The sequence below is a fragment of the Passer domesticus genome, chromosome 4, assembly GCF_036417665.1.
Source record: "Passer domesticus isolate bPasDom1 chromosome 4, bPasDom1.hap1, whole genome shotgun sequence".
Classification (NCBI taxonomy): domain Eukaryota; kingdom Metazoa; phylum Chordata; class Aves; order Passeriformes; family Passeridae; genus Passer; species Passer domesticus.
Genome location: NC_087477.1, coordinates 76,645,434 through 76,659,759, shown reverse-complemented (window position 1 = coordinate 76,659,759; position 14,326 = coordinate 76,645,434). Strand labels below are relative to the sequence as shown.

Sequence of the window (14,326 nt, the reverse complement as noted above, 5' to 3'; positions counted from 1 at the left end):
CTAAAGGAAAGAATAAATCCTTCAAGGTTTTGTTTTAAATAAAGCAATCCATGCAGTAAATTGCAGTCTTCTCAATACAGTCAGGCTTTCAGTTTATCTGCCCACCATATTTTCATAAATACAGTTTTACACCTCTACTAAACTTCCAAAGCTTAACACAATGGCTGCAAATATAAATATTTCTTCTTTCAGCCTCCTCATTCTTCTGAATCATAGTACCCTGCAGAATAACAGCTTTTTGAAAGGAAGTAGGGAAGTTTAACCATCCTGAACTTAAAATAACCCTTTACAATTATTTAATCAACTTTAATTTCCCAGTTAGAGAGACAATAACTATGGGCTAGGCACTGGCAGGTAAAGGCCGCTAGAGGACTGCCAGATTACCACAGGAACATCCCAAAAAGATATCATATCTTTAGAGGGCTGATCTTGCAGATCACTATTTGGAGTTTGTGTCTGACAAGCAACATTTACTTCCATATGATGAAGAGCAGCATCTTGCTAGTGATGCAAAAAAATAGGGCTCATTAAAAATAGCAGACATGTTAACATGAACACTATTTCAAGGAAATTCAAAATGAGTAAGTAGTGAACCCATTTTCTAGTTCAGAGTTCCACCAGCTTATGCAGAGGCACTTAAAATGTATGTTTTAGTCTCCTGCCTCTGAGAGCAATTCTTCCAGACATTTTTGGAAGCTCAGGAAGGACACAAACTCTTTGGGCCTGAAAGAGTACCCTGCGCCTCCAATAAAACCAGATCAAGTAACACGCTTCATCAGGAAAGTTTTTGCTATTCAGCAAACATTGTGCTGCACATTTCATAAGCAAGCACACCATTCACAATTAAAACCCGCCCAGAAACATTTCAGCTTGCCACAAGAGATACAAACTTACTGGTTCCTGCCAAAAATGGCAAATTTCTCTGACAAAAATATTTGCTATCACTCAGGCAAATGAAAAGGAGGCAATGCAACAGTAAAGGCTCTAATAACTGTTCTCAGGAGCTAATTTTAAGGTAGCACAGCAAACCAGAAAATGGATTTGACCAGCTGGCTCACCCCATGCCCAGGCAGAGGACTTGGGGAAAGCCAGGGACAGAATCACCCAGCCCCTCTCAACCCCGCAACCCCAAAGCTGGGGTGCTGCTGCAAAAATTCTGAATGCTGGGATGGGATGTCCTTCCCTAAAGGGGAAAACGCCTGAACTTTCCAATCCCATCCCAAGAGTTCAGATCCCTGAACATCAGTCCTGAGAGGGCTCCACAGCGGGTCCCTGCTCTATCTCACAGGATCTAAAGCGACCTCAAAGAGCACCCAGAAATTCAACCACACGTTTCTATCCAGCCTTCCAGCAGGCCAGAAGACGTTTAATAAGCCAAATAACCAGAACAAAGCCATGTTACTGCCCTTAGAAAAGCTGGGATAACACAAAGAGCCCATTCACTCGCCCACTGAGCCCAACTGGTCCTTACACTTCAGGGCCATAAACTAAAACCAACTTTCCTATTGCTGAGGGGAAGGGGAAGGAAGAAAATAGCCACTGTTTCCACGCTGGAATCATTATGGCAGGCAGCTATTGTGGAAAAACAGGCACCTCCACAGAGGTAACTCTATCCTTGGGCCAGACAGGGGGGAATCGCCTCAAAATCGCCGGGGTACGTGCCTGCAGACATGTGTTTCCAGGGCAGCGGCACAAAGGAATGTCCGAGCCCCGCCGCGGCCGGGCACCTTCGCTTCGCTTCCCCCCACGGCCGGGCCGGGCCGGGCCCCGGGGAGCGGCGGCAGCGCGGCGGAGCCGGCCCGGATCCCGCCCGGCAGCGCCCGGGCACGGCGGTGCCTTCCCCGGGGGCACGGGCTGGCTGCCTGCGGCGGGCCGGCCGCACAGCAGCGGCGCGGGGGGAGCGCGGCCCGGGCCGAGCACGGGCAGCCACAGCAGAACGCTGTGCGCACCGCTTCAGCGATCTGTCGGGGCAGCCGGAGCGATGAGCAGCCCGCAGCCCTGCGGCGGCAGGAGGTGCCGCTGCGGGGGAGCGCAGCCTCGGGGTGACACCCCCGCCCCGCAGGGTTCCCCCGGGCCGCGCTCGCTGCCCCGCCCGCCCGGGGCTGCGCGGTGCGCTCGGCCTCGTAGGCACCGCCAAGGGCTCCGAGGATGGCCGGGCCGCCTCCCCTCTGCCCCGCACTGCCTGCGGGCCGACAGCGGGGCTGCTGCCTGGCCGGCTGCTGCCTGCAGGGCTGTTATTACCTAGCCGGCTGTTGCCTACACGGCTGTTACCTGTTACCCGCACGACTGTTGTTACCTGCCGGCCGCGCTCGTTGCCCCCCCGCCGCCCCGCTCCCCCCCACCACGGCAGCCGCCGGTACCTGAGCGGCCGCGCCGCCTCCCCCGTGCGTATGGACCGGGCTGCTCAATGGCAACCGAACAAAACACCGCCGGCCACGCCCCCTCCACCGCCCGCCCGCGCCCATTGGCCGCACCGCCCGCCCGCCGAACCTTGACCCGCTCTGCCATTGGCCGGTAGGGCGGTCAGCCACGCCCACAAAGGGGCGGGGGGCGGGCGCTGCCCCGGTCGCGGCAGGGACGCGCAGCTGTGGTGCCGGGTGGGGTGGGGGACGCGCGCTGGACTACAGCCCCCAGGAGGCCTTGCGGTGGCGCGCCGCTGTCATTGGCTGGGCAGCGCGCGTGCGGGGGCGCGTGGAAGGGGAGACGCGCTTCGCGCGCGGGGGTGATGACGTCATCGCGTGCCCGGATGGAGCCGCAAGGGGGATGCGCACCCTCCTCCTCCTCCTCCTTTTCCTCTTCTTCCTTCTCGGCTTCTTCCTCTTCTTCCTCCTTTTCCTCTTCCTCCTCTTCCGGTTGCTCTTCCGCCTCCTTGTGGCTCTTGGCACCCTTTCTGCCCGTGCTCCCGTTGCTCCTGGCCCAGCTATGGGTTCTGGTGCATGGACAGTTGTATCCCATCTGCTTCCACGGTCCTTGTCTGTATCCTTGGCAGCGATTCGGCTGCATCCTTTTTTGTTCGCAGAATTCCCCATTGAAAACAACTCGTGCCCTGAAGCATTTCATTGCTAGATCCCGTCCAAACTTAGAATTACTTTATTTTTTTTAATAAGAGTGAAGCCATGACAATGTGTTTGCCTGTCACAAGCAGGCCGAGGTGCGGCGGGCTCCGCGGAGCCCCCGGGCGAGCCGCTCCCGCTGTGCCCGGGGCCGGCGCTGCCGGCGCTGTGTCCGTGTGCCCACACTGCCCTCTGCTTGCCCGCTCCCTGCTCCCGCCCGCACTGCCGGGAATTCCGCATCGCCACACACCGGGGCACAACGCCGCCACACACCGGGGCAGAACACCGCCACACACCGGGGACACAACGCCGCCACACACCGGGGCTGAACACCGCCACACACCGGGGCTGAACACCGCCACACACCGGGGCAGAACACCGCCACACACCGGGGACACAACGCCGCCACACACCGGGGCTGAACACCGCCACACACCGGGGCTGAACACCGCCACACACCGGGGCACAACGCCGCCACACACCGGGGATACAACGCCGCCACACACCGGGGACACAACGCCGCCACACACCGGGGCACAACGCCGCCACACACCGGGGCACAACGCCGCCACACACCGGGGACACAACGCCGCCACACACCGGGGCACAACGCCGCCCCACACCGGGGCAGAACGCCGCCACACACCGGGGACACAACGCCGCCACACACCGGGGCACAACGCCGCCACACTACGGGGCTGCACGCATCGCCTCACAAAACGGGGGCTGAACGCATCGCCCCACAACGGGGGCACAACGCCGCCACACAACAGCGGCTGAATGCCACCACAGAACACGGGTTGAACGCATCGCCTCACAAAACGGGGGCTGAACGCATCGCCCCAGAACAGGGACACAACGCTGCCACACAACGGGGGCACAATGCCGCCACATAACGGGGCTGAACGCATCGCCTCACAAAACAGGGGCTGAACGCCGCCACAGAATGGGGGGCACAACGCCGCCTCACAGCGGGACTGAACGCTGCCCCGGAACGGGGGCTGAACGCCGCCTCACAACGGGGCTGAACGCATCGCCCCACACTGAGGGCACAACGCCGCCACACAACGGGGCAAAACGCATTGCCCCAGAACGGGGGGCACAACGCCGCCACACAACGGGGCTGAACGCATCGCCTCACAAAATGGGGGCTGAACGCCGCCACACAATGGGGGCACAACGGGGCAGAACGCCGCCACAGAATGGGGGCACAACGCCGGACCAGAACGGGGCACAACGCTGCCACACAACGGGGCTGAACGCATCGCCTCACAAAACGGGGGCTGAACGCATCGCCCCACAACGGGGACACAACGCTGCCACACAACGGGGGCACAATGCCGCCACGTAACGGGGCTGAACGCATCGCCCCACAAAACGGGGGCTGAACACTGCCCCACAATGGGGGCACAATGCCGCCTCACAGCGGGGGCAGAACAGTGCCACACAGCGTGGCTGAACGCCGCCCCACAACGCTGCCCCAGAGCTGCCGCTGGCCCCACAGAGCCGCTCCGATGGGAGTTTCTCCCAGGCGGCCGTGAGTCAGCCGGAGCGGGGAAGTGGGATGTGTTTGGACAACAATCACACCGTGCGCTTGTCGGGGCAGAGGCTGCGTTATGTGGGTGCATAATCCTTAACGTCATGAGAACCCGAACCCTGATTTACTGCTGCCCACAGGCCTAACGTTACCGCGGTGCAGGTATTTCTTATTCACCGTGACTGTTATCTAGCTCTTCTTGTGCCTGTGACAACCATCTGTTGTTTCAGCCTTCCGCAACCTGTTCTCCTGTGTTTGCACATGGAGTTGTATTTCACTCACCTTTCCTTCGACACACCAGTTTTTCAGCTGAATTTACCTTATTTCCCTGTGAGATTTTGCCGAATTACAGGACAATGCTGCCAGAGATATCCAAGTTAACGTCACAATGAAGGGTCCAAACCAAAATTGTCTTTCTGGGAAATGCTTACTTTGGCTAGTTTACTTTCAAATTTGAACCTTAAGAGAGCAATAAATTAAACCAAATTTTATTTTAAACAACGCTACCAGGTTTCACTGCTGGTCTTCCTCACTCTCCTCCCATCTTTTGCACTCTGTACAACCCCACAGTACTTTTTTCACATAGTTTTCCACGATTCCTCCCCCTGATTATACAATGAATATTTAAATCAGTGTTCTCGTTCTCTGTAAGATCAACACATACCTCTCTTCAGAAAGATCTTGCAAGTGATTACAGGTACACAGCTTTCTCCCATTGCTCACTCCTGGCTCTTGAAAGGCTTTGTGATTGTGCTCATTTTGCTCCTGGCCCAATTGTGGATTCTGGTGCATGGGAAATTGTAGTTCATCTGCTTCCATGATCCTGTTTGTATCCTTGGCAGGGATTTGGCTCCATCCTGTAATCAGTTTTTGTTCACAGAATTCCCCATTGAAAACAAGTTATCCCTGAAGCATTTCATTGCTAAATCCTTATCCAAATTTAGAATTAACAATTTGTTTGTTTGTTTGTTTTTAAATGAAGTCATGATATTGTTTGTCTTTCACAACCATTATAAGTATTCCACTGGAGTAGAGCAGCTCAGGTGTGAGATTTTGAGGTACAACTGGTTTTCCTTTACCTATGACTTTGACCATTTCCATAGTTTGCAAACATTTCTGTTTCCATGATACTTTCCTCCAGACTCCTATGCTGTTTCTGTTTCAAGCAGGGTAAAACCAGAGAGAACTCAGTGCAATTGAAGTTTCTTGATTGCAACTGTTCAGTCCCAGCCGTGGCTGCAGCATGGGGGAGGCACGTGAAGGGGGCACAGCTGCACTTCCCCAGCAGCCAGGGCTGCTGCTCTCAGCTTCCACAGGCTGGATATTCCCATCTAGGGCAAAACTTTGCAGGAGTTGAGCTATCTAATGCATTAGATAAATCCCTGAACTTCTTTCTCTTCTTCTGGAATGCTCTCCTGTAATTTCTCCCCTGATTTATCACTTTCCATTCTCCTCTCCAACTTTATCTGCTCTTTTCCCAGTAGTGACAGTTTCTCTATACTGGCTTCTTTTGGGCTGGAACTGCTTTTACCTCTCTGTAGTCCAAAACCATGTGGAAAGATGAGCCTTTAACTAGAGATGTTACAGAAGTGGTACCTCCTATGATCCCAGAACTTACCAGATGGGGAAACCACACACAATGGTCAGCAAAAACTACAGGATGGAGTGGGAGAGAGGAGTGAGTGATCATGTCTGAGACAGGGCAGGTGGTAGCTCTAATCAATGTCACTCAGTATTCCACCAGAGCCTTCTTTCATTTTATACCCAAGAGTAAAGCCCTGGCAGGGATCCAGTTTATAATTCAGATCTTGGTAAACACAGACCTAAATTTCCCTCATGACAAGGTTTGATAGTAATTGTCTAGCACTTTAAATATCTAATTACAAACATGCTACCACATGGTAAAGTGGTCCGTGTCTGTTCACTCAACTGTGTGTCTTCAGGAAGGGCCATCTGTTTCCAACAAAACAGTGAGACACGAATGTAGGCAGGTTTCTAAATTAAAAATAAAAAAAAAATAGAGAAGGGGAAGAAAACAAACCAAAGAGAGACACAAAGCTGTCTTTACAATGAAGCACAAGCTGAAATAGGTGCAATCAGAATGAACCTCAGGAGACAGTTTTCACCTAGGGAACCAATGGATGGCATGGCTTCTCTAGGATGTCCTTCTGAGCATTTTTATGCTGCATTAAGAATATAGAAGTCTTCACTACAGGATGAGTTTGGTCCATCTTGACTCCCATGTTCCATAAAGAAATAGCAGCTCCTCTAACCTCCTGTCTCCACATCCAGGTCATGGACCCAGGTATTCAAGAAAGGGAATGTTTTCCCCTCCTTAGAGCATGGCAGATAGACATGAGTGCTAAAAAACAACAGACAGACCTGAATGCTCTGGGTGTGTGTCACAAGGAAGCTGCTGCCTATCTAGGCAAATTACCACCTAAAATCAGGAAGGGAAGCAGAGGAGACTGCAACTCAGTTCTTTTTTTGTTATTATTTTCATACTGTTTGTAGACAAGGAGCCCAGCAGCTATTTCATGTAAGGTCATGAAGTGCAAAAATAGTTGAGACGCTCTGTAACATGCACAACTGCTCGTAAAGGTCAGATGAGCATTTCCAACACTGTTTCAAACTGATTGCAAAGTGTTTTGCTGTGGACACTGATTAGGTCAACATTCGTACACCAAAACTTAGTGTATTTACTGCATAGAGTGTTCTTTCAGCAGTGAATTACAGAAGCAAAACAAGGCTGGGATAGCAAGTCTCAGCTCAGATAGCAAGTCTCAGGTAAATTTACCCCAAATCATGCTCTTTCTCTTGCAGCAATCACTGTTGGCCATTCATCTGCTTCCCCATAAAATATATGTAGTGGCAAAGGGGCCTCTGTTTTAAAAGACACATTTATGAAGGCCTGTCAGAAAGAGTCCAGATCCAATAAGATCCTGTCACATTCATATTTTCTGAAAAATCCTTTTGCCCAGGATTCTTCTCCTGGGAAGCTGAGAAGGCTCAGAGAAAAAGGAAAACAATAATTATCTCATTTGCTTCTCCTGTGTTTTGCTGCTTTGAAATGTGGTTGAAGATTGTTTACCAACAGGAGGTTGTTTCATTGGTTTCATGGGAATTGTTTTGACTCAATGGCCAATCAGGGCCAAGCTGTGTCGAGGCTCTGGAAAGAGTCACGAGTTTTCATTATTATCTTTTTAGCATTCTGTAAGTATCCTTTCTGTATCTTTCAGGGTCACTTTGCACTCCCCCTGAGGAGCCAGAGGGTAATATGGATTCCATCTCCCAGCCCAGGGAGTCCCCATGCAGGGGGTGAAGAAGACACTGGATGACTCTGGGGTCTGACACAGAGCAGGTACAGGAGACAGTGCCTGGCTATTGAGCTCACTGTGACGTTTTTCCTGTTTTGAGGGGATGTTTGAGCATGGCTGAGCCCCATCAAAGCTGCTTTTCACACTTCTCCATTCTCTCTGTTGAGTGGTTTCACAGATTCTGGGCACAGGAGGAAGTTCTGCCACTACTTGCATGTATCAGTTGGTGGGTTTAATGTAGAGCTTGCTCAGACTGCTCAAACAGATGGAGTTATTGTGGAAGGTACTTTTCCTTAATTATGTTCACAAGCTTGCTATAAATGAGATAAAGCAATAAGAATGCTAAATAAATAAACTGGAACTGAGAAGCAGAGCAGTGTTCAGCATCAAAATCTGAAACAAGCAGAGGGCTGACATCCAGGGATATTAGAGTTGGGGGTCTCTCACATACCACAACGAGCTGGCTAGATATTATGTTCCTTGTGAACTCTAGAAGGATTTTGAAAATGTTGAGTTAATCATGACCGGATCAGTTTTTATTAGATTTCATGGATGGGTGACTCCACCCCATGCCCCCTGCATACAGCTGACTTTTTCTACCAGCTTTTCACCTCCATTACCTGTTACTCCAACTACACACTTGCCTGTTTCTTAAATTGAGCCAACTGGCCGGGATATACTTCATTTTCCAGGGTATGAGTTAGCCACCCTTTCAAAAAAGGCCAAGCAAGCTCCATGTGCTGAGCCAATACAGCATTGTTCAGCTTTTCACTGCAGCCCCTGAGGAACAGCCCCACTCCTGAGAACTCTAAACCCCTACGAGTTCAGCCAAAGCATCTTCTGCCTCCTCAAGTTTCTAGTCCTACATACATTTCCAAGTGCCTTGTTCTTTTTGCTGTATACAGCACTTTCCAACACTTGTCTGCTTTTCCAAATGGTTTGTTCATCTCTTGGCTGAGCTTTTTCTCAGCCCAGAACTTTCCCCCAGTTTGTGTCTCCTTGAAAAAGCCAGGGGCAGCACAGGTGCATCAGATACCTGCATCCTGCTGCTGGAGTTCTCAGGTTTGCAGTTTTTCCTCCAGGACAGGGCATGCAGAGCTCCTGCAAACTCCTCCAGTGATTTCCAGTACAAGGCTTAGGGAAGGCATATAACTAAGAAAGAAATTTGGTTAATCAGCCCTGTTACTTAAAGCCCACTCTGCACAAGATATCACACTTGTTATGGTTCACCATCCTTAATAGAATAGAATAGAATAGAATTTCTGTGTGAGCCATTTCATCTACTTCTCATTTTTTATGAGTTGAGGTTGGAGGGTTTTTTTTGTTTAGTTTGGGCTGGCTTTGGTTGGTTTTGATTATTTTGGGGGGTTTTTTTTTGTTGTTTTTGGTTTTTGTGTTTGTTTTCTGTTTTGTTGTTGTTGTTGGGCAGTTTTTTGTTTGTTTTGTTTAATTTTGGTTTTTGTTTCAAGGAGATGGTAGTTACCACTGTTCTGGTACTTTTCCGGCTGTACTTACCCAGGAATCCGAAAGAGCAATTAGCAAATTAATTTTCCTGTGGAAACACACTGGATAAATATTTTGTTAATGTTAGAATTGTTTATACCTGCATAGGTATTATTTTATTTTATTCTGCCTCAAGCTTGGCTGTGAAGTGGTGGAAGATGTGCAGTGGGCAGTGTCACAGTGTCAGGCCTTAATATCTTTTACCATTTCTCAGGAAACAAAGATCTTTCAAATGTGAAACTTCACTGGAGAACAAAGTGATTGCAAGCCAATAATATCTGTATGTCACTTCATCTCTTTCCTAAATTGACTGTGGTTAGATAAAGCAGGGACTATTTTAATCCTCAAATCAGGACAGGAGTATAGGGATGAATTTTCCTTCTGTTTCAGCCAAGCAGAGTGATATGTACCCAAGATTTTAACCATGAATTCTTCACATAGATTTGTGCATACTAATCATGGGGGATATTCAAGAATTGAAGGGTTTTCTTACATCTTATATTTCTGGATAATTTCCCATGCAGAAAGCAGTTCAAACACCGAGTTTCTACTCATGCTCCCAGACCTGCCTGCTCTGCTCCAGATGAAATCAGAAATCCTGTCCCTGACACATAAGAAATTGAGCCTGCTGTGACTCAAACAGAACTTTTCATTTTCTCTCAGTTTTCCCCTCAACTAACACAGTCTCATCCCATCCAGACCCACTCCCTGCTGCTGCAGTGGCTGTCTGGCCACGTCCTTTAGCCACACGTTCCTCCTCCTTCTCCTCCTTACTCTGGTGGCTCTGTTTTTATGCTCTGTTTCAGTTGTATCAACCACAACCTCCCCATCTCTTCATTCAATGCCCTTCACAGCCTGTTGTGCCTCTGTCTACCTCTCACTAAAGCAAAGGCTGTTGTGCCTCTTGAGCCCCCCAGACACTGAACTGCAGCAGTGTGACCTCTGCTTACCTCAGGCCTTTCCATTTAACAAAGGTACTCATATATTAAGCCCAAAGGTTTCAATTAAACTAAAGCATTTTCATTCTCAGGAGAGTAACCTGTGTTTCACAAGCAGAAAACAAGAGTGATCACCATGACCTGAGGCTTTTTATGATGACCTGACTGATTCAGGAGGTCAGCCAGTCAGCTGGCTGTAGAGGAAAGGGATAAAAAAAGACAAATGAATCTTCATGTCCCTCCTTCCCTGACTGGGAGGGAAATGTCTTCCTGACCCCCAATCAACCCTGTGCAAGGGAGCAAGAGACATCCATCAGTCCTGTAGCAAGAGGGGTTTCCTCTTCACCTCCAAGCACCCACATAAACTGTTCTGTGTTTTGAACTATGAGACATCTAGGATGCTTCTGAAGAAACGAGGAGATAATACTTGAACTAGTACATTTTAAAATATGTTTTAATGAAACTTGGTGTCTTTTGAATGTGTTTCAAGGCTGACTAGGACTGACAATGTGTTTCAAGGCTGACAAGGTTTCAAGGACTAAGATGTAAGTCCTGGCTGAAATTTTTTCTGCACTTGGGATAGGAGAAAACCTCACAAATTTGGCTTTTTTTTTTTCTGTGTTCTCTGTTGTCTGAGACCACAGGAGCTGATTAAGAGGCCTTGTCTTCAGTAGAAATACTTGTGGGGTGTTTTCTATTCAGTTGAGTATTTCCATGAATTTTGTGCAATCTCCAGAAGGTCTCTAAACCTCTACCAAATTCAGTTGAAGTTGCCCAACTGGTTTTAAATCTGTTACATCGTGTACAGATATGCACAGACAGGCACAGATGACATGCCACAGTGGCTGTGTGTTATCACAGAAGCACAGAATGGCTTGGCTTGCAAGGGACCCCTAAAGGCCATCTAGTTCAACCCCCCTGCAATGATCAGGGACATCTTCAACTTGCTCAGGTTGGTCAGAGCTCCAGCTCACCTGGCCTTAAATGTGTCCAGGGATGGAGCATCCCCCTCTGGGTGACCTGTGCCCAGAGCTTCAGAGCCTCATCATAAAAATTTCTTCCTTATATCTAGTATAAATCTATTATTTTTTCCTCCCTCTTCCCTGATACAGTTGGTTAAAGAAGATTTAATTATAGCTGTTATTTGACTACTGAACAGGAATTGTTACAAGTTCAGCAAAGGCTCCCTTACTCTCAGAAGGAGGGAACTGAGCAGGAGGAGTGTGGCACAGGTATTGGGCTCAGAAAGCAGCAGTGAAACCCTCCAGCTCCAAACCTGTTACCCACAGGGCGAGGCTCCATGGCTTCCTCTTGAAGCTAATGAAGCATCTCATGGCTTAATTTAAATCAAAGGCAAGTGCAGTGCTTACAATTGCTGTGTAAGCAGCAATAATTATTTAAAATCACAAGAAAATGTCTGATTTCAAAGTGCAATAGATCAACACAATGAGGACCACCAGATTATAATAAAGATCAGCCATGGTACCTCTGTCTTCTTTTTAAACTACAAAAAGACACCTCTTGGCTTCTGTGTGCCTCTTGGCAAGGATTATACACTTATTCTGTGTTGGTGCACTGCCCAGCACAACAGGGACCTGCACCTTCACAAGAGTACCTAGGTACTTTGGGTAGATAAATAATAGTGGTAATCTGAAAACAATAAATTGTTTTGAGGGTTCAGGGCAATGGAGTGCTTTCTGTGAAGCAAAAAATGTAATTTATCCTCCCAAAAAAATCACTTAAAATACTTTGCATACAGATCTGTAGATCCCAAATGCAGGGAGGCACTTTAAACAACTAAAAGAATTCCTCTCTCCCCACCCCAAGAGTAATCATCAATTATGTATTTTGAGGAAGAAGTATCATCTTTGAGTGTATTTTTTCTGTTTCAGTTCTTTTTTAATGTTCTAAAGACAGCGGGTACTTATTTAAAATAAGCATCTCAAACTTTGTCATGAAAATAGCTGTTCTGATTTTTTTTTTACATTTTAAAACCCATTATGTATGTCTGTATGCCGAGGCCTTCTGTGAAAAAAATTAAAGGCAAGCTTCATGAGAGCTATGTATTTTTTTCCTTTTTACCAACCTTGTACAAATTAAAAGCACATTAGCCACTTTGAAAATAAATCCAACTGCAGTTCAACCTCTTTGGAGTTTTAGTTTGAAGATAGCAGTGACATTCCACTGACTAAGCCACTTGAGTGAATTTCCTGATTTTGCTTAGTTGCTTCATTTCCTGTTGGGCTCACATTTTGCCTAATTCAAGACAAAAAAGACCCCTATAAATGGGATAAATGATTGAAATTGCAGAGCTGGACATAGTAATTTGATTGCAGTTCAGCATGTGCCTCTCTGAACAGAGGTAGAATTTCTGTGACATGCATAGAAGTAACATTAAAAATGTCTTTAATTCAGCATTTTCTCCCCTTATTGAATTACCCATTTATGTATCTGAATATCTGTTATCAAAGGTCTTCTCCTTGAGTCCAGGGTTTAATGTGTGTCCATGACAAGTTTCCCCCTGTTATGACATCAGTCTTGAGGCTCTAAAACAGGACAAAATGTAAAACAATAGGAAGTGCTGTGGTCTGTTCTTCATAAAAGCTCTCTAGCAGTAATTAGGAGTACATTTAAAGCAGATCTCCTTCTCTGCCTCATTTTGCAGTGATAGGCTTTAACTTTTAAATGCTTAGAACTGTGAATGGGAATAAATAATGCCTCAGCCATAACTTATAAATCATGGCCATAAAATGCACAGAATTTAATTCTCTAACCTGATGGCTCCACACACCTTTCCTTTATGTGTTGCCTATCATGCTGTACAAAACTACTGGGCTGTAAAAACTTAAAGTAAACCTGTTGGCTTTTTTCCTTGCTTCCTTCCTCTCTGAAGAGCCCTGCCAGCGTGGGTTTATGTATCAGTTAGGGAGACTTGATGAATTTAAAAATGCACTTTGCAGCTTTCCCTGAACGCCATCAGCCTGGGCTAAGGTGGATGGTTTCTGGGAAGGCTTTCCAGGCAGCTCTCCTGGGAACACAGCAGTAGCCATGGTCCAGGAGCTCCCAGCTTGTCACCTCGTGGGGCTGGAAGCTTCAGGGATTTCAACCCTGTATCGACCGAGGCTAAACTGAAATAATTGCAACACCCCATTACAAGGTCAGTTTCTGTAATATCTGTTCTTCAAGTATCTTTTAGGTCAAGAACTTGGTGGTGGATTGAGTACCAAATTAATAGAGTTGAACTGAACTCTCATATTTGTTAAAATAAAATATTAGCTTGGCTTTGGATGCTCGAGCCTGATGATTCTGAAAGGGATGATTCTGCAATATGAACCACATTTCCAGCAGCCTGATTTGCCTCAAAGGTGACAGACAAATCCTTCAGGAAATGAAAATGCACTGTCTTGTTTCCTGAATAATAATAATAATAATAAATAATAATAATAATAATTCTTGTATCTGTCTTCTTTATCAGGTGGTCTGTTAGAGGCAGGGTTAAGCATCTGGTTAATGGCCTAGGCCTTCATCACTGTTTACAGATATTTCCAACAGGAACTGAGATCAAAGATCAAGTTAATGGAAGAAAGAACAGTGAAAGATGAGAGCCAGTGCTCTTTTAGGAGGGACCAGATTCTGCCCTTGTAGAGCTGTGTCTGATAGGTATTTTTCCATCTCTGATGACTGTAAGCCAGATCCTGTGGTCTTTATATTGACCAGCTTTGTGTTTAAAACTACGTCAATAAGACTGCATTTAATTTGGGCAGATTTTTAACGCACTGCTCTTTCACTTCTGAAGAATCCACTTTACCTAGCAAGAGCTTTGCCTCTGAAAATACAGTGCCTGGGCATCTTTGTGGCCATGAACCAAGGGTACTGGCTTTTTTGTGGTTGTGGAATTGGTCTGAAGGTTGCATGACTTTCTGGGTTCTTGCAAACAGAAGAATGTAGGTTGAGATGGGAAAATAATTTCTCAGAAGA

General features: G+C 47.5%; 1 protein-coding gene across 5 annotated transcripts in view; it reads right to left on the bottom strand.

The window, feature by feature from the left end:
• Nucleotides 1-2,457, bottom strand: part of FAM53A (family with sequence similarity 53 member A) — a 69,884-nt gene extending 67,427 nt beyond the window's left edge. Inside the window, exon 1 of one of the 5 annotated variants that reach the window (XM_064418934.1) lies at nucleotides 2,361-2,457. The gene's annotated coding sequence lies outside the window, so the exon portion shown is untranslated. The other 4 variants (XM_064418936.1, XM_064418935.1, XM_064418938.1 and 1 more) reach the window with 4 other exon arrangements.
• Nucleotides 2,458-14,326: the final 11,869 nt, after the last annotated feature.